The sequence below is a fragment of the Lissotriton vulgaris genome, chromosome 1_1 (assembly GCF_964263255.1).
Source record: "Lissotriton vulgaris chromosome 1_1, aLisVul1.2, whole genome shotgun sequence".
Taxonomy (NCBI): domain Eukaryota; kingdom Metazoa; phylum Chordata; class Amphibia; order Caudata; family Salamandridae; genus Lissotriton; species Lissotriton vulgaris.
This window is the reverse complement of record NC_141685.1, coordinates 377,669,448-377,689,698: the sequence shown is the minus strand read 5'-3', so window position 1 is coordinate 377,689,698 and position 20,251 is coordinate 377,669,448. Positions and strand designations below refer to the sequence as shown.

The 20,251-nt window shown below is 47.0% G+C and overlaps 1 pseudogene; it reads left to right on the top strand.

Moving 5' to 3' along the window:
• Positions 1 to 16,421: 16,421 nt before the first annotated feature.
• LOC147747207 (uncharacterized) lies at positions 16,422 to 17,501 on the top strand (annotated as a pseudogene).
• The last annotated feature ends 2,750 nt before the right edge of the window (positions 17,502 to 20,251 follow it).

Here is a 20,251-nt window from a genome sequence, read left to right as displayed (position 1 = left end):
GAAAAAATCAGTATGTCATCAATATATACTACAGCCACTCGATCCAGGAATTCCCGTAGGACGTCGTTTACAAAGTTTTGAATTGCTGCCGGGGCATTGCTCAGCCCATAAGGCATTACTTGATACTCAAATAATCCATACTTGGTCCGGAAGGCTGTTTTCCATTCATCACCCTCGGCAACTCTCACCAAATGGTAAGCCCCACGTAGATCAAGCTTGGTGTAAATTTTAGCTCCTTTAACTTGGTCCAATAGCTGATTGATAAGGGGCAATGGATACCGGTTTTTCACAGTGACTTGATTCAGGGCTCTATAATCAATACACATACGGAGGGTCCCATCCTTTTTTGGCCGGAAGAAAAGCGGAGAAGAAACAGGGGATTGAGATGGCCTTATGAATCCCATTTTAGTGTATTCTTCCAAATATTCCTTGAGATAGATGTTTTCCTTTTCTGTGAGCGCATAAACTCGGCTACAGGGTAGGTTGGCACCGGCTTCCAACTCAATTTTACAATCGTAGCTCCTGTGTGGCGGTAGTTTTTCTGCATTTCTTTTGTCGAACACACTTGCCAATTCTTGATATTCCTTAGGTATCTCTTCAGCACTGACTGTGCAAATGTGAAGCGACAGTTGAGCCAACTCGGTGGCCGGTGATCCTTCGCATTCCTCCAGGTTTTTAACAAGACAATTCTTCTGACAATATTCCGAGTTCATCTTGACCGTCCTTCTCTCCCAATCAATAATCGGTTTATGAGCAGTCAACCACGGCAGACCTAAGATCAGTTGAAACTGGGGTGCGTCTATGAGGTTAAATCTGATAAATTCTCGATGACCCTGTAACCCCTCCAATTCCAAGGTTTCAGTTTCTTCTACTATAGGACCTGAGGTTAAATTGGTACCGTCGACCGCTTTCACCACTTCAAGGTTCTTCTTCTTAATCGCCTTAATACCCATCTCTTGTGCATATTTCTGATCGCAGAAGTTTCCGTTAGCCCCCGAATCAATCATCACTGAAACTTCTTTCAACTTCTGAAGTCCGAATTTGATTGTAAAAGACACTGTGAGGTGAGGGGCTGCTGACTGTAATGTGTTAATCAATTGCTGATGTTCATGAGTTGACTGTTCGGAACATCCCACCAGGGCAACTCCCATTACTGGTGGGATCGGTCTTTTAACCCCTGGTTATTTTTGGTTTTCTTCGGACATTCCCTCACAAAATGCCCTGAGGTTCCACAATACAGACAAAACTGATTTGCTCGTCTCTTGTCTTTTTCCTCCTGCGATAGAGGTCCTCTAATGGAACCTATTTGCATTGGTTCTTCTCCGGTGCCTGCATCAGGTTTTGAGGGTTCGGATTTCATACGGTCTAGACGTGGCACAAATGACTTGTAATCTCGCTTCTTTTCTGACCTCCTTTCAAACAATCGATGTTCAATTTGAAGAACTAAATCTATCAGTTCTGATATTTCCTGAGGACGTTTAGGAATCTGAGCTAAGGCATCTTTTAATTCATCCTTAAGACCTCGATAGAATATCGCCGCACGTTTACTGTCGGGCCAATCTGTTTCGACGATTAGTTTGTTGAACTGGGCTATGTACGCTACCAATTCTCGATTGCCTTGCTTGAGACCTAGGAGTTCATTGTCTGTAGCTTGGTTAGCAGTTCTTCTATCGAATATTCGTAAGAATTCTTTCTTGAAACGGTCAAAATCATATAATGCTGCGTCATTTCGAGCAACCAACGCCATGGACCAGGCAGCGGCGTCTCCGCTCAAATAAGACAACATGAATGCAACCTTGGCTTGATCCTCTTTGAAAACTACTGATCTGCACAACAAATGCAAGGAACATTGAGTGAGGAAAATTTGGGCCTTATGGGGGTCCCCACTAAAGCGTTCAGGGTTAGCTAAAGGAACAATTGGAGCCACTGAAAGAATCACTTGCGTGGCCACTTCCGAACCGGAGTTGTGTGAGGAATTGAAACTAGGCAAAGGAGTAGTTCCCGCTATGAGTTCCTCTAATTTCTGTTGAACATGACGAGTTTCTTGTTGGAACCTTTTTACCTCATCCCTAAGGACCCTATTCTCTTCTGTAGAGCGTGTAAGCTGAGCCTGTAACCCTTCTAAGATTCCCGCCAAAGAATTCAAATCAAATCCCTCAGCCATGTCGACTCGAGTGAAAAAGTGGCACTTCAATCTGTCAGAAACCTCAAGAATCACTGGAGCCGACGTAGGTCCCTATGCCCCACCACCTCTGGAAAGAACAACTTAATGTATTCACTCTCTAAAACATATTAGGTATATTACTTTGTATGAACAACTGAAGTCTCTTACCCCAATGTGACCTGGACTATGCCTCTCTCATGTAGGTAGCTGTAGTGTATTCTTCACAGTTCCTGCACATAAACCAATATTAGTGCGCTGTTCTTTTCTGAATTTCAATTGATAAATCTTCGGATATTTGAGGGAAGTACCTGAATGTAATTAGTCCCACGAATGTTCACTGGAAGTTTGTACTGTAATGATTATAGAAAACGAACTAATCCTCACTATAAGTAAGCTAGATTCTACCCTTAAAATACTAAGCGAACTTCTAAGATGAGTAACTAACCCTACTCTAAGTCTACCGAGTTCCTAACCTGAATTCTATGAAGTGGCACTAACGAATGCTTAATTCTACAAAGTCTCTCACAAAAGTCACTTGCCAGAATCCCACGTTGCGCATGCGAATGAAGACAACCAGGAAACAAGAAGCGCTGACAGGAAATTCCAGGACAAGAGCTTCACTCGAGAGCCGCGCTATGTCTCCGGTGAAGAAGTCAGTTGAAGTGCGCAGATTCCAGAGCAGCCGTGCGCTTCATTACCACAGCTGCTCGCGCGCTCTAGAAGACTAGAACGGTCACTCCGCCCTGTTTGTGACCCTCCTCTGCGGCCATGTTGAAGTACTCGCTCTCCAAGGTTCTGGAAGCAGTGCTGCAGGAATAGGGTAGTCACTCTGTGCTGTCTCCTCCAATGTGGATATCTTGAGATTTGCTTTAGTGACCGCTGAGTTTTCGCTTGAACTGATCTAATGCTAGCTATCGTGCCTGAAGTCTTGACAGCATGGGAGGAGAAGGTGCTTGGCGTACTGCATCCAGAGAGTCTCACAGGAATACATGGGGGAGTGGAGGCTGGTAAGTACCTACAAGTGTTTACCATTACAATGCTATGTGCTGTCTTGCACAACTACAAAGTGACACGTCTTAGGCCCAAATGCATTCATGTGCACCACACTCTCCCCAACACGTCTCACAGATCCAACATTCACTCCCTCTGATTCATCCCAAAGGTAGCTAGCAATATTACCATGGGGGCACGTGGACAGGCAGCCAGCACTACAACTCCCACCAGGCCCCCCTGTCCCAAAGCTGAGCTGGATGGTACACTCCACCCCACACCCACAACCACGTGTCAGTCATTGTATTTCACTCATCAAACGTACAGGTAGGTAGCCATCTTAACAGGAATGAATGAATGAATGGCTTTTTTATACCGCGCAAAACTTAGCCCCAAGGGGCATCAAGGCGCAATACGAACAAACATGGAAAGTCCAGACTCCAGATAACTAGACCAAAGGCCATTGGGATAGCAAGTATCTAATATGCTTGAGAAAAAAGCCAGGTTTTGAGAAGTTTTTTGAAAATTGTCAAGGAGGATTGACTGGTGAGCTCAAGGGGAAGGGAGTTCCACAGTTTGGGAGCCAAGGTGGAAAAGGCTCTACCTCCCCATCTAACCTTAGCAAACCTAGGGACTACCAGCCTATTCTTTGAAGATGAATGAAGTGTTCTAGTGGGGGTGTAGGCACACAGAAGAGATCTTATGCTTTCAGATCCTGAGCCATGGATAGCACCATGGGCCAGACAGAGAATTTCGAAGGAGATCCTAGATGGAATTGGGAGCCAATGAAGGTCCCTTCTGGCCATTGTTGCAGACGTCCTCCTAGGGAGGCTTAGAACCAATCTGGCTGCAGCATTTTGCACCATTTGGATGCGATGGATAGAGCCTTTATTGATGCCACCATAAAGGGCATTACAATAATCTAGCCTCGATAGTACTAGGCCAGCTGTTGATTGTTTCCGGGATGCCAAGGACAGGTAAGGGGCAATTTTCTTTAAGATTCTGATGGTGCCACAGCAAGTAGACACTGTCCTATTTACCTGGGGGGCGAAGGAAAGGGCGGGATCAATTTGTACTCCAACGTTCTTAGCAATAGGAGTGGGAGTCGGGCAATCTCCCAGGGATGGAGGCCACCAGTCCTTTGACCAGAGATCTTGGCTCCCTCCGAAGACCATAACTTCGGTTTTTTCACTGTTCAATTTTAAGAAATTACATGTCATCCAATTGGAGACTGCCTCCATACAAGCTCTAAACTTGGAGGCGATCTCACAGACTGGCTGGGTGATGGATACCAAGATCTGTGTGTCGTCAGAATATGACGTCCAGGCCAAAGGATCTTACCACCTGTGCAAGTGGGGTAACATAGATGTTAAACAGTAAAGGGCTCAATGAAGCGCCCTAGGGAACCCCACATTGCACCTTTTGGGGATCGGAGAGGAAGTTGCCCATTTTTACTCTCTGCTCCCTGTGATGGAGAAAGGAGGGAGGGATGTTTGTGGTTGGAAAGCCAGCCCTACTCCCACCAGGCACCCTTGTCCCACAGCAGAGCAGGATGGAACACCACCCCCCATTAACCATGTGACAGCTATTGCATAGCTCTCTTCAAGCCCACAGGTAGGTAGCCATCTTTACAGGGAGGGGTGTTTGTGGGTGGGAAGACTGCACTCCAACTCCCACCAGGCACCCTTGTCCCACAGCATAGCAGGATGGAGCACCCCCCACACCCACAACCAGGTGGCAACAATTCCCCTCAACTGTGTCACAGAACAGGTAGGTAGTGAGTGCATGCACCCTGCTATTCCTCTCAGAAAGCATGGAGCCATATGACCACACCATCCCTCACCTCTCACCCAACTTGGCATAGTTCCAATAGACACTTTCAGTTTACAGACAGCAAAGAGTATATAACTGTCCCAGAAATTAAAGTTTGACTCACCAAATCACATGTAGAAGAAATTCAGGGCACAATCATGCACAGCACTGAACTATCTGTAAGTACCATGGGGGCAGAGCATCAAGAACCATATGAGCACAGAACATGCATGGTCAGTTGTAAAATGAAAGAAAAGTACATGATATGACAAAGGGGGGCATGAGATCACAATGGCTAGTACATGCTCAGATATAATGTCTTCCATGCAGAGCAAACAAAAAAGATGCTTCACATAAAGTTGTGCTGCTAGTCGTTAGATGATGACATGCCCATGTAATCACACAATCTGTACGTGAAACATGTTCTCTATTGACATGTCACACCATGGACAAGTAATGTATGTACCTCCACATCATGTCATGATGCTCAGTACTGTGCAGCCAATCAATGAGATATCAATGTAAACTGTGTGGTGTATAACATGTGACAAACAAACATATAACACCAAGCTTGTGGTGTGTACTTCAATGACCAATTCATCTCTGTCCAACAGGTGACCAACAATTGACTGCTGCAGATGACAATACCAACCTGCAGAGCCAGTCTCCCCCAATCCCCCCTCCCCCCCGGAACATGGACAATCGGATGCATACTCCCTAAGTTTCTCGGATGCGAGCACAAACCTGGCCCATCAGGACTGCCAGTGCGCACCAGGTCCCAGGCCCCCAGTGCCCCCACCACTACCACCTCAGCAACAACAACTGTACTCACCCCTGCTGCAACTACCTGTGCAGCCTCAACCACCACCAGCACCAGTGATGCCTGCAACACCCTCCCTGCCTCAGAGGATTCCAACACCACCCAATAATCGGAGGAGGGCAGGGAGAGACTGCGCGTGCGTTGAGTGACAATGACACAGGTCCAGGACAGCAGGGCAGGTGGCAGAGCAACTGGGCGACAAATTCAACAGGACACTGGGGCCAAAGTCCTGGCCAGCATCGCCAGAGTCCTTGGGGCATACGAACAAACCAAGGGACAAAAGGGCCAGGTTCTGGAAGAAGTACTTGATGACTGCCTGCTGCTGAGGTCCATGGACATGCATATGGGCCCAATTGTGGACCTAATGGGCCAGCTTGTGGGTGTTCTGAGGGACAGGCATGCAGCCTAATGGACAGTTCAACCTCCCTCCAGTGGCGGGCAGAATGACAGTCCCACCACCTCAACTGCGGCCACAGAGAGGGGTGAGCTGGAACAGGCTGACTCCTCAGACCCTGCTGAGCCCGCAGCAGAGGGCTCCCCTGCCAAACGCACAAGGGGCATTCCGAGGAAAACCAAGGGAGGATCACTTGGCAAAGCACCAGCCAAATGCCAGTCAAAGAGCCATCCATGAAGGCACCTCTCTTCACTTTGACATTGACTTTGTTGACTATCCTTACCCACACTTCCATGTTGATGGCAGGCGTCTGTTGAACTGTGTCACCACATCATTGTGTTGACTACTCTATTGTCTCGTCTACCATCACTGACAACTCATTGATTCACTTTGCACCATTTGCTTAAACATCACTTGTCTGTCACAAACACTCATTGTAAATAAACACTCTTTACACACCTATGTTTTGTGTTAGCTCCATTTTTACCACAGGATGTACAATGTTGACTCTGATTCCAATGTACCAGAAGCTCTGATTGTTTCGAGGCATTGAGAGACTGTAGGGACCTAGAAAGACACAAGAGAACAACATTCACTTGTCAGGTGATGGCATCACAGCCATTACACAAACCAGCCACATTACAATGAGTAACAATATCGACATAGACATCATGTAGCTGGGCATAACTACCCTGTGCCACAAACATTAGCCATCAGCACAGAGCCAACAAGAGGCAGCAGTCAAAAAGCTCCCCTATGCCTTTTCACCACCTTCAAAAACAGCAGACAATGGCACCGTTGTACAATGTCACCCACCTTCAAGGGAAGGAGCGGTTGAAGAATTGTTGACGCAGGTCGACACCTTCCTCCTCTCCACTATACATGTCACTGGACATGTGTGGGTTTGCAGGCGTGGGCATCTGCTGCTCATCATCGTCTAGGAGCAGGGGCATCTCTTTGCGCAAGATCAGGTTGTGGAGCATGCAGCATGCAACTACGATCTGACACACCTTTTGGGGAGAGTACATCAGTGCACCTCTGGTCCTGTCCAGGCACCTAAATCGAGACTTAAGAAGACCGAAAGTACGCTCCACCACACGACGTGTCCTCCCATGGGCATCATTGTAGCGGACTTCACTCAGGGTCCTGGGATTCCTCAGTGGGCTCAGCAACCAAGGCTGGTTGGGATATGCTGCGTCACCTAGGTGTGAGATACAGAGAACAATTTTGTAATATAACTTGGCAGAGGACAGCATGTCACATATACAGAACACTATTTGACTCTTCGTACTCACCAACAATCCACAGATGCTCCGTATGTAGATTAGCCATCAGCTGTAGTACGATGTTATTACGCAGGATGTAGGAGTCATGGGCTGATCCAGGATATTTGGCACAGACATGGGAGACTATCATATCCGCCTCGCATACCACTTGCACATTGATGAAATGGAAATGCTTCCTGCTCCTGTAGATGTTCTCACATGCCTGTGGTGGAACCAGGCCAACAAGTGTGCAGTCAATGGCACCAACAACATTATGGATGTGTGCAAGGTCATAAAAATAACCCTTCACAGCTGCCAATTCATGTCTCCTGGGGAAATGGATGTAACTGTCCTTGTAGGTCATCATAGTGGACAGGACATCACGTAGCACCATGCTGAACATTGGTTGAGACATCCCAACTGCGCTGGACACTGTGCACTGGAATGAACCAGTTGCAAAAAAATGCAGGGCAGCCATCACCTTACACGTTGGTGTCAAAGCAGTCAGATAGGTTCTGCACAGCCTCTGATGGGGCTCCAACTAAGCACATAGGTCCTGAAGGGTAGGTCGATCCAAACAGAATTTCAGTATGATGTCCACATCCTCCATATCAGCAAGCAATGTGACTGGATGGTGCACATTTGGTCGCCTCCTAGGTAGGATGAAAGGGGACACATGTTGTTAGAAATGGGATCTATGGTTGGCTAAGGCTTGCACCAAAGCCAGGCAGAGACCACCACTATAGTCAGGGCAAGGGAGTTACATGCCAAAGAAAACCCCGGCTCACCCCCCTTGGTAGCGTGGCACGAGCAGTCAGGCTTATCCCGGAGGCAATGTGTAAAGCATTTCTGCATGCACAGAACAGCAACAACATCCCAGGCACCCTACAAAAGAAACTCCACGCAAGGTTATACCAAACATAGCCTTTGTATGCTCAAAACACATTAGAATAATAATCACATTATGTACACTGTGCCAACTGGCACTGCGCAATATTTACAAGGGATTATGTGCACCTGACAGGGCCACATGGACCACTGTCAGAACCATCACAAAGCAAACTTGGTAAAAGTAAAAAAGGTCATAAAACGTACGACCAGTAAGCACTGGTAATCACTGTACTTGGCATCAGTCTGTGCCATAAACTACATTATGCACAGTATCCCACCAGTCTAAATACATTAGACCCTAACCACCTAAGTATAAATCACAATAGGGGCGTAAACTACACAGTGAAGTATAATCTCACTAACACAAACTCAAAATAGGTAAACCAACCTCATAATCATAAACCATATTTAGAGGTATCAAACAGGGTGCCTAAAACATACTATACACAATACATTTCCTAGCACCACTCACATTAGCACATAAATCACATTAGGGCCTGGTGCCCTATAAATGTAACCATCCCCCTGGCCAACTGGCCATCTCCAATAGGAGGCTCAAATGCCCTATGTCCACAAAGTCAGGGCTGCTGCCTGGGCAGCGAAAGTCAAGGGTGCGCCACTGCGCACAACCTAAACATTGCAGCTGCCCACTAATTGCTGGGCAGCTGAGAACAATAACAGAAAGGCCTAAACGATACAGCTGGCACTAAGTGCTGTGCAGCTATGGAAGGCCTGGCACATCTGTGCCACTTTGGTCCCTCTCAATGCCTCTCACACGAATTGCGCCTAAACGGTGCAGCTGCCGACTACTTGCTGGGCATCTGTAGATATCAGCTCCTGACCTCCTCTCACGTAGCCCAGCTTCCTCTTTTTCGCCCGGCTGCACTTCTGCTTGATAGCAGGCCCCGCCCACGTCATGGGCATGCCTGCCTGACTTCCGGTTTTTGCACCGAAGCTGCCGGCGGCGGTAATTTCTTTTGTGGCAGGAAATGAGGGGTAGGCTTCCTCGGAATCAAAGGCACATCACGGGGTGGGCACCTGCTAAACTTTTAAATAAACGCACGTTCAACGTCGCAGGGTGTGCACCTGCGCACTATTAAAGAGGAAGGCCAATGAAGACGCAGGGTGGGCACCTGCACACTCTAATCAAAATAAGCGGGGTGGACACCCGCCAGGCTTGCATCACAGGGAAATCCCCAAGGTGGGGGGTTCCCTCCCCAAAGGGGGGGCTGCAGCTCAGCACTGCTCAGCCCCAGGCTCTCCCTCTCCTGGGGAAAAGCACAGAGTGCCCAGGGTGCAGAAAGGCTGGAGAAAGTCCTGGCAAAGACAAAGAACAGGTTCAAAGGTTCAGAAAGTCCTCCAGGTATCCAGGGGCAGGGCAGGTCAGGGCCCAGGGAGGCGAGCCTTCCCCTGGGCCCCAGCAGCAGCACACCCCTGGTAGAATCAAGTAGTAGAACAAGAACATTTACTTGGGGTCACAGCCCCTTATTTATACTACATTTTCCTTTATCTGAAGGGTGCAGGCAATGGGAGAACCAGCTACAACTGGTTCAGGGGAATTCCTGAGCACTTTGTTTTGCTTAGCCCCTCTCTCCCTTTCACTGGACAGGCTAGAGACATCAAACGCACCACAGGGGGTGGAGCCAGCATTATGGAGGGAAGGCCCAGCCCTATTCAGGTGCAACTCCTCCCTCCCATCTACATGCAGATCTCCCTATTCACCACCGGGCAGACTCACCCTGGCTCCTGGAGCCAAGCACACCAGCCAACCCCTGTCAATCACAAGCCAGACAGTCAATTCACGTTCACTGCACACAGAAATGCCAACTTCTAAAAGTGGCACTTCTAAACTAGACACAATAAATCTGCGCACACCATTGCGCAGCATTTATTCTCACGAGTTCGCACACACCAAACTCGCCCCTGCACTCCTCTCACATCAGGAACTATCATGGACACACACATCCCCCATGCATTCCTATGGGAGGGCAGGCCAATCTCACCACACGCACTCAGAGAGCGCACGCACTTTACACTGGGCCACAGTGCTAAAGTGCGCAGGAGCCTAAAATCATTACTGTGAGGTCACATTAAAAGGCAAAAAGTTCAGGGGTGAACCTGTCAAAAGGGCCATGTCCAACACGTGTCAATTCAATTTACCTCTGAAATGTGTCCTACATCTAACGCTCTGACTAATAGAGCGCCAACAATGAATGACCTGAAACTACAGCTTACAGCACAAGTCACATGTAGAGACACCTTGATCTAAAGTAGTTGTACACGTGTCCAGTATTAACACAGTGAGGACCCCCAAAACAGATTCAGACTATTTAAATGCCAAAAGGTACATTCCAACATCTTGTTTCACCAGCTCTGACCGTAATTGACACAGCACTTGTCTGAAACAGCAACACTGCTGGCTTCTATGTAGCTGCTGTACCTGCCACACCTTCTTGCGTAAGTCGGACAAGGCACACATTACCAACACAATGAGCACAATGTGTGCATAAAGTTCAAGTATAAACATGAGTTCAGCAATCTACACAGTGAAATATGCACATTATGTGGTCAGTCCTTCATTACTGTGGGTTGCTTAGCCATCTCACACATTGACATGTGTACATATTTGAGAGTCCATCACACAACATATCTGAGTACATGCACAATATCATAAGTGACATCTGAAGGAATACATGCCAGTGCATGTAATCCTGTACAATGTCATTGCATGTGTAGTCATCAATGAGTTAAATGTCACACCAGCATTGAATTACATTATCTGGTGGCATGATTCATAGTTAGTGTCTAGTGTTCAATGCGAAGAACTGGCCATTGCCATTGCCACAGCATGATGTGTCCATAGGTGTCATAAGCGTGCACCGCCACCGCAATCATGGCCATTGGTACCAACGTTAAGCTGCTAAATCGCGGTAGCAACAGCCTGGCTACAGCAGGCCAGTCATTGGATGCAATTGAAAGATGCACGATTGCGGTAGCGACCGCCTGGCCCCTGCGGTGTGTCACCACCAATTCCCATGCCTTTACAGCCACTGGGAACCGCAATCACGGTGGGGAAATACACATTTGAAAATCGTGGTAGGCAGGCTCGGCTGGTCATTGGTCACATTTGAACAAAGCTGACCTGGAATACCAATTGCAGCAGCTGAGTAACACTGAAACAACCCCAGGGGGCTATATATGTCTGGGAGAGAGCCACACTTTCCCACTGCATCCAGACACTGCTCACTGACACTCTTCACCACCAACTGCTGCTGTTCCTGTCTCCTGGACCCAGTGATGTTGAGAACTGAGGTCATCAGGGCCCGTCCTTTCACCATAGAGGAGCTAGAGGTCCTGGTGGATGAGGTGCTCTCACAGTATGGGAGATTATGTGGTGCTCCTGATGTAGTGGTAAGTGTTTCAGAGTGAAAGTAGGAGAGTGCACACATGATGTTGTTCTGATGCAGTATGTGCCTGAGAGTGTGGGTTTGAATGATACACTGCCTAGCATGCTGGCTTCAAATAAATCGTGTTTGTAGCCTAATTTCCACAGATCCCGGGCTGCATTTCAGGATAGGAGGGACATGCAGTGTTTTTGCAGCCATACAGTAACACTGCTGGATTGGAAAGTGGAAGTCAGAACAGACATTGCCTGTGCTAATGGATGTCTGAGTCCATGAGGTTTTCACATACTCATCTGTGACATTAGAAAGACTTTTCTTCCAGAGTGTACTGGTGGAAGTGTGTTTGACTTTTATATTGCCACCATGGATATGTAAGCATTACGCACAAGAGTGAAATGCCTGAGGGTGACACTCTTGGTTGAAATTCACCTATGACACAGCAGACTGTTGTACTTCTGAAACATCCTCCTTCCATTCTTTTCATTATGTGTACTGACTCGCATGTGTAGGCACTGTTTGCCCTCTCATATTGTACATGCATGTGACTGTTCAGTGGCCCACATTTAACCCCAGTGTGAGCCCCCCTGGCCTGCATAGTTACTGGCCAATTTGACAGTGACCCATCACTGAATGGACAGAGTGAGACATATGTGTTGTCTGCCACCCTATTCATCAATGAGCTACCCTAGGACTGTGGATAGGACAAAACAGACCTTGTGAGAAGGCTGTGAGAATATAAGATCATGACCCTAAATGTGACCTCCATGACACAGTGAGCCATTCACAGGCCAAGGACATTGAGGGGGGTGTAGTGTTGGACACAGTGAGTGTGACCCAACACATCATTTGCAATGTAATATATGTATTGCTCCCTCACAAATCGCAGATGTGGGCCTTCTTCACATTGCTTTCTGTGCTGCATGTGTATGTGATGACTGCATGCATTTATATACGATTATCTGATGCTAATGTACTACATGTCATGCTGTATGGCCTCTGCTAAACATATCTGAATAGCTGTGCTAAGTATGTGCATGCTCATGTACCGAGACACAGTGGTACATAACCCAGTGTCACAGAAATTTCCTGCTCTTGTCTCCCATGCCTGCAGGTTAAAGTCCACCCGTGTAAGGCCTTATGGAGGGCCATTGCACACAAGGTGTGGGTTCTGGGTGTCTCCAACCGACTGCACACACACTGTCACAAGAGATTTCTTTATTTATTTCGACTTGTATAGCGCATTATCACCCCGGGGTCTCTAAGCGCTTTGTCGGGTACACACCAGAATTCATACAGCCAATCATCAGATTACAACACATCCCATGCTTGCTGGAAAAGCACTGTTTTTAATTTTTTGCGAAAAGGCAGCAAGTTTGGACAAGAGATGGAATGACATCTGTCGGCTGAGCAAAAACATGGCAGAGATGGCACTGGGGCTGCTCCATCGGATTGGAAGGTTGGCGAGCAGGAGTATGACACCACTAATGGCCCACTTCTTGGCAGTGACACAGCCAGAGCTGGATGGATATTTGAGGGCCCATCAGCAGCAAGGTGGGGATGAGTATTCTGCGAAGGGTGCTTTGTGTGTGAGTGACTGCACATATCCCAACCCTGAGCCAGTGCGGAGCTCTGTGATGTCCCAAGTGTGATGCAATGGCTTGTAAGTGGCCTCTGTGTTGAGTGCAGCTGTCATACATTTACGCTACATGTACTTTCTCATGTGTTTAATGTAATGGCCCTTGACATTGCATGCTGAGATGTGACCTTATGGCATCGGCTGCATTAGGGGTCAAGGACGTCACCGGGCAGTGAACAGCAGTGTGCCTCAACTTAGTGTGCTATCGTCGATGTGGCAGTGCCTGACCTCGAAATTGTGAGAACTACACATCTGACACCAATGTGCAACAGTCGTTGTGCTTCAAAGCACAACATGGTGGACATCTGAAGCTCATGGCCATTTTAAAAGTACATTTTTGAGTCAGTATCTGTGTTGTCACCTGAAAGAGACTCCATATGTGACATTGACGACATGTTGAAATGTACATCTTTCTCACCTACAGGCACGTAGGTATGCTTACAGGAATCTGTATGTCAGGTTACATGGAGGCACCGGCAAGCTATTTGGCTGTATGAACATCACATGGGTCATTGAAATGAAATTAAATGAAATGAAATGACGGTTTTTATACACGCGTGTATGCCATGGCGTCTTAGCGCTTAACTATGAAAAATACAGAGTAAGAGGAAATGCAGCTGGTAATGTACAGCTAAAACAGCCAGGTTTTAAGATCCCTCCTGAACTAAAGTAGATTTTTTGGGGTTCTAAGATGCAGGGGCATAGAGTTCCATAGCATCGGAGCTAGAAATCAAAAGCTTCTACCGCCCCACTTCAGCATCTTTATCCTTGGAACTATAAGTAAGGATGCCGAGGTGGAGCGGAGAACTCTCTGTGGCGCATAACGCTCAACATATTGTCTAATCTGTCCTGGTCCTTTTTCGTGCAATGCCTTATGTAAGATACACATGGACTTAAATTGGATCCTAGCTAAGATAGGGAGCCAGTGCAGCTGTTCTCGAATTGCATGACTAATGGAGCTGAATTTGGGTAGATTCAGTAGTAGTCGCGCAGCTGCATTCTGTAGAGTCTGCAGTTTATGTGTCACACTTTTTTTGGCTCCACGGTAGAGTGAGTTACATTAATCGATTTTCGACAAAATCAGAGCTGTGGCTACCCTTTTCCTGAGGGGAATAGGGATAAAAGGTAGGATTTTCCTAAGAATTTTCAGGGTATAGAAACAGGAAGAGGTAATGCTATTGACGTGGTCTGATAGGAAAAGATGATCGTCAATTAGGACTCCGAGATTGTTTACCTTTTTTACGGGTTAGGGAAAGATCCCGCTGTATGAGGCTACCAAGCGGAGTTCCAAATTGAAGAGTGCCTGCCAAGCGTTACTACACCCGTCTTCCCGGTGTTCAACTTTAAGCAACTGATTTGCATCCAATTGATGATATGAGTTAAAACGTGCTGCCACGTCCTCTGATATCACAGTCAGTGAGACAACGCTTTGCCTGTCGTCAGCGTAGCATATGGCTGTAAAGCCAAAGGAGCGAATAAGCTTTGCCAGTGGAGCTACATATATGTTAAACAGGGTGGGCAAGAGTGCCGAGCCCTGAGGCACCCCACATGGTATAAAAAAGGAGGGAGATTTGTGTTCATCTAACGTCACTGTTTGCAGTCTATCGGCTAGGTAGGACTGAAGAAAGTCTGCGGCCCTGTCTGTGATACCTATTTCTACCAGCCGCTGAAGAAGTATATGGTGATCAATCGTGTCAAACGTGGTGGATAAATCAAGCAATATTAATATTGCCTTCCCGCCCTGATCTAGTTGCGCGCGTAAGCTTTCAGTGGCTGCAATCAATGCAGACTCTGTGCTGTGTCGTGGCCTGAAGCCGTGCTGTGCTTGGTCTAGTATATCGTTTGACTCAGTAAAAGTTAGCAGTTCTTCATTTACTGCTCTTTCCAGAACTTTAGAGGGGAATTGTAAAGAAGTAATAGGCCAATAGTTTGCCACTTCCAAAGGATCCAAAGTCGGCTTTTTCAGAATAGGTTTTATAAGAGAGTTCTTCCAATACGTCGGGAAATGTTCTTGATCTAGAATGTTATTCAGAAGGGGTGTCAAGACCTTGGCAATGGCTGCCGGGGCCATATGAAAGACCATGGCAGGGCAAGGGTCCAAAGGGGAACCTGAATGAGTTGCCAAGATGAGTTTTTCAACTTTTTCCTGTGTGAGATGTCTAAACTTTTTTAGGAACACTTGTGTGATTGATGCCTTCGGCTTCCATTCGGTTAGTCTAGTCTCATTTACGTCAGTAGAAAATTCGTCGTATACTTTTACTACTTTATCGGAAAAAATTGGCAAGTTTGTTGCAAAACTGACTTGTTGATTTAAAATGTTTAGTATTGGCAAGCTTGGAAAGTTTAAAGACTGTCTTGAAAAGTTCTCGAGAGGTATTTTTGGAGGCCATGATTTTCTCAGAGAAATAGCTAGATTATGCCTTGTTTAAAGCTTCCTTGTATTTAGCTAACGCATTTCCATAATGCTTTTTATCATATTCTGAGTATTCCTTTCTCCAGAGCCTTTCTTTGGCTCTGCAGATTTTTTTAAGGTCTTTCAACTTGGTGTTATACCATGGGGCCGAGGACAGTTTATTTTTGTCTCTTATACTAGTTTCAGGAGCTAGGCTTACCACGGCTTGTTCCAACCAGCGATTGAGATGTATCGCATCTTGGTCAGAATCGGTGTCCAAAATAGTGTTCATTAATGCTAAGTATGAATGTGAACATGCATCTTCTGATTTTTGCATTAAGGTTGTACATGCAGACTGCACAGGATGTTGTTCAACATGGGGTTATCATAATCTAGTTTTGTGCTTTGCTTGCTTATGATGTTTGTGAGTATGCCATTAAACTGAACCTACGTCTCTGTCTATTGCAGCATTTATTGAGGTCACAGAAGGTCAGGGATCGGACACCAGTGGTGAGGCATCTTGCACGACTGCTACACATGAGCTCACTGACACTGATGTGACCAGCCCCTCGGATGGGGACAGGAATACCCTTGAAGAATCACGCCCAGAAACACCAACCTCAACGTCATCTGACGCCAGTGGTAACTCCTCGATGTTGGTGGACACAGGGAGTGGGAGTAAGAAGGGAAGAGTGTCCTTCCCCCCAGGCACCACTGCCCCTGTCTCCCCTGCTGGCCTCAGTGTGAGGCAGTGAACCTTTTGCGCCAGCTGTATGTGGGTCAGGCTGCTCTCCTGAATGCCTTCCAGGATCATGACAAGATGTTGGCACAGGTAATTGCCTTCAACTGTCCAGTCTTTGTCCTCCACAGTGACGGCAGCCATTCAGCTCTCATGGGCTCAGAGTCCAGCTCCAGTCCCTTCAGCAACCACCCTGCCAGTGGCAACATCTGACGAGAGTGACCACACACCACAGCCCTCAGGCTCCAAGTACGCCATAAGCAGCACACAACAGTAGCACTCCAAGCAGCCCAGAGCGCAGACACCATCCCCAAAACAAATATTAGTCACACAGGAGCGCAAAGGCAAAACCACTTCAGGTGATACTCAGGGGCATCAGGCCAAGAAACAGGCCTCAGGCTCACATGCATCCAAATCAGCCCCATCCAAGGACACACCCGTCCCCAAACCTGCTCCCAAAGACAAACAGTTGCTGTGCCTGCTGTGAAGTTTGTGCATGGAACGAGTCTGCAGAAACAGCTATCTAGGGTAGATTCACCCACAACCTCAACTCCTACCCACACCCCTGTGAAGCTGGGAAAGGAGGGCAATGTGGGAGGTTCACCTGGTCGACAGAAGATGGAAAAAGGCCAGGCCAAGTGTACCACGAGACCCAGCAGATCCCCACAGGGTGGGCTACCACCAGCACCTGATGCACCTTTGGTGGAGAGTGTGTCTGTTGTGGCCGCCCCACTTCCCACTCCTACCAAGACAATTTTTGGCTATTGAATCCCCAAGAAGTGGAGAGGCAGCCTTCCACATTTACTCTCACACACTGTCTCATGGCAGCATATATCCTCCTCCCCGTGCCACCATGCCACGCGGTCCAAGCATCCTTCCAGCTCAGACAGCCACTGATGCCTCTACCTCAGCTGATCCTCTCTCTCCCAGGTCCAGTCCTCCAACTAGCCCCGACAATCAGGCACCTCCCAGTTCAACTGACAGCCAAGTCTGAGGCAAAGTACCCCTCCCAAACCTATTTCTCCCACTGCGGTGCCTGTACTGCCCATTGGTATCCCCCAAGCTGTGGTGATTCCCATGGCAGTGAACAGTGTCACCCATTCCCTGTGATGGTTCTCATGTGCACATGTAGCTACTTTGCACTTTTTACTGACCATTGGCCTTGCTGTTTGTAATTTGGATGCCCATTCCCAGTGCAGTTTCTCATGTACACATGTACCTACTTTGTACTATGGACAGGCCAATGGTTTTGCTGTTTGTCAATTTGAATGCCCATCCCATGTGCAGTTTCTCATGTACACATGTACCTAGTTTGCACTATGGACTGGTCAATGACCTTGCTGTTTATCAGTTTGGATGGCCATTCCCTGTGCAGTTTCTCATGCACACATATATTTTTTTCTGCTTTGTACTGGCCAATAGCCTTGCTGTTTATCACTTTGGATGCCCATTTCCAGTGCAGTTTCTCATGTACACATGTACCTACTTTGCACTATGGACTGGCCAATGGCCTTGCTGTTTGTCACTTTGAATGCCCATTCCCTGTGCAGTTTCTCATGCACACATGTACTTTTTTCTACTTTGTACTGGCCAATGGCCTTGCTGTTTGTCACTTTGGATGCCTATCTTGGTGATATGTAATAAAGACAGTTACTCCTGTTGTCTGCTTTGTCTATGTCCTTGCTAAATAAAAGTTTTTATGTATGGGTATGGTTTCATGTGAAACATGCTCTGTATGCCACTTTAACATTGCCAATAGCTTGTTTTACTTTTTCAGAGTTTGCCAGAGGAGACAAGCACTTTAGTTCTTATTGACTCTGAGGCTTGAGGGTGCAATGATGGTTGTTTGTGATGATCTACTCTTCTTCTAATGATTCTACGGTCAGGTTTGCTAAATTGTACACGTCATGTTAGGATGCAATACCAGAACAGATGTTTATTCAATCCACAGAATTACTTGCGGGGTGGCCAGGGTCCATCATATCTGTGTGATCTTTCTTGATGTCTGAAAAGCAGTTTTGATGTGTGGTCATCTGGTGTAGACCTGTTTTCCTAGTCACATTGTTACATTTTAATATGTGAACTTGAGTGGTCATACAATGTGAATGGACTGTCATTGTCAGTAGTGCTGGTGTGTGTGTTCCCCTCCAATGCCAACTGCACACATGTATGATCTAGGTAATGCGTGCCTGTTTGTTTAAATTGTCTGCCATGTGCTTCACATTTGGGGCACATGTAGGAGTTGTAGGTTGGACACTGTGCAGTGTGTTGGTGTGTCCTTGCACTCCTGGGGTCACCTACTTGTTGTTGCTGCCAGTTGTGAGTATGCAGAGTGTGTGACTGCCACGTGTGTTATTTTTTGTTAATCAGCCTTGTGTCTTGTTACTGTTTGTGCTCACTGTGCAGACTGCTCAGCCACACTGACATTATTTGTTTGCTTTATCATGCATTGTTGTCACTTGACCCATTTATGGCTCCAGTATGGTTTGTGGAGTCCTGCCATCCCCTATATGTGCTTCTGATGCCTACACATTGTTAGTGACTCTATGTGTTTGTGTACTGTACACTCCTCACCTGTCCATTGCTGAAGTACACACCACTTCAATCTCATGTCTTCAACCCAATGGCGTGCCAGTGTGTGAGCCTCCCCACCACCTCATGGTGTAACATTATGCTGTGTGAGGCTGAACTGTGTACAGGACCAATGTGAGTCTCAGGACAGTTTTCCAATTAGTTATGTGTTATTTTCTTCTACTGGTTTTCTGTCATGGTTGCTCATGTCCAGTGTATATGTTTGAGTAGCACAGTCCTCTAGTCATGTTGTTTGCGCCTGGGTTCCCCTTAGTTGTGCATCTGTGGGTGATGGTTAAGCTGTATGAGTGTTTGATGGGGTACTACTACCCTTCCTGAGTGTGATGGTCTCTGTGTGCTGTGCTGATCTGTGTTGTGGGAATTCATGGTGTGGCACTCAGATATGTGTGCTACGGGTTTGGGTGGTGTGCACACACTGCTTGGTGTGCATGCAGTGCAGTCAGTGTATGTTGCCTTGTATTTGCTTGGTGTGCATCCCCCTGATGTCCAGCTGAGTTTGCAATGTGATGGACTTGTGTGTGCATATGTTTTGTTTTTGTTGTGGATGTATGCATTGTTTGGCCTGTGTTGGCTCCTTCTACTGACAGATGCTATGTGTGTGTGATGTTCTATTTGCATGACATATGTGAGTAGTTGTTGCTGTGTGATACATTCATATGTGTGTTGCAGGTGTAGTGTGCATTACCTGTGTCTCTGTCACATGCAGCAAGGTTGCTTCTTGTTCCTGGGCTTGTTTTGAGTGCACATTGGTGGTTTGTCCTCCTATTTTTGACCAGTCACCTGTCAGTATTGTGCATGTACATGCTTTGCGTACAGTATGGCACCTTGTTCACTTAATGAGTGGTGATGTGTCTCTGTCTGTGTTAGCTGATTGCCCCATTGATCCCAGTTAGTGTTCATGATTGATCTTAGGATACACTTCTTGTTTGTGTTGAGGTATGGTGTTTGTGCATTGGCCCTGAGTGACAATGTTGTGTATTCCTGTTCTGTCTAGGGTCACATTGCCTTTCCACTGTTTGGCTGACCATGTGTGGGCTTGTTGTACTTATGTGGATGTTGTTTGTGAGATTTGTGTTTGGCTATTGTTTCTGTGTCTGCATTGGTTCAGGTATCACTGAGTGTGAGTGTGATGTTTGTGGATGCAGCGCAGGG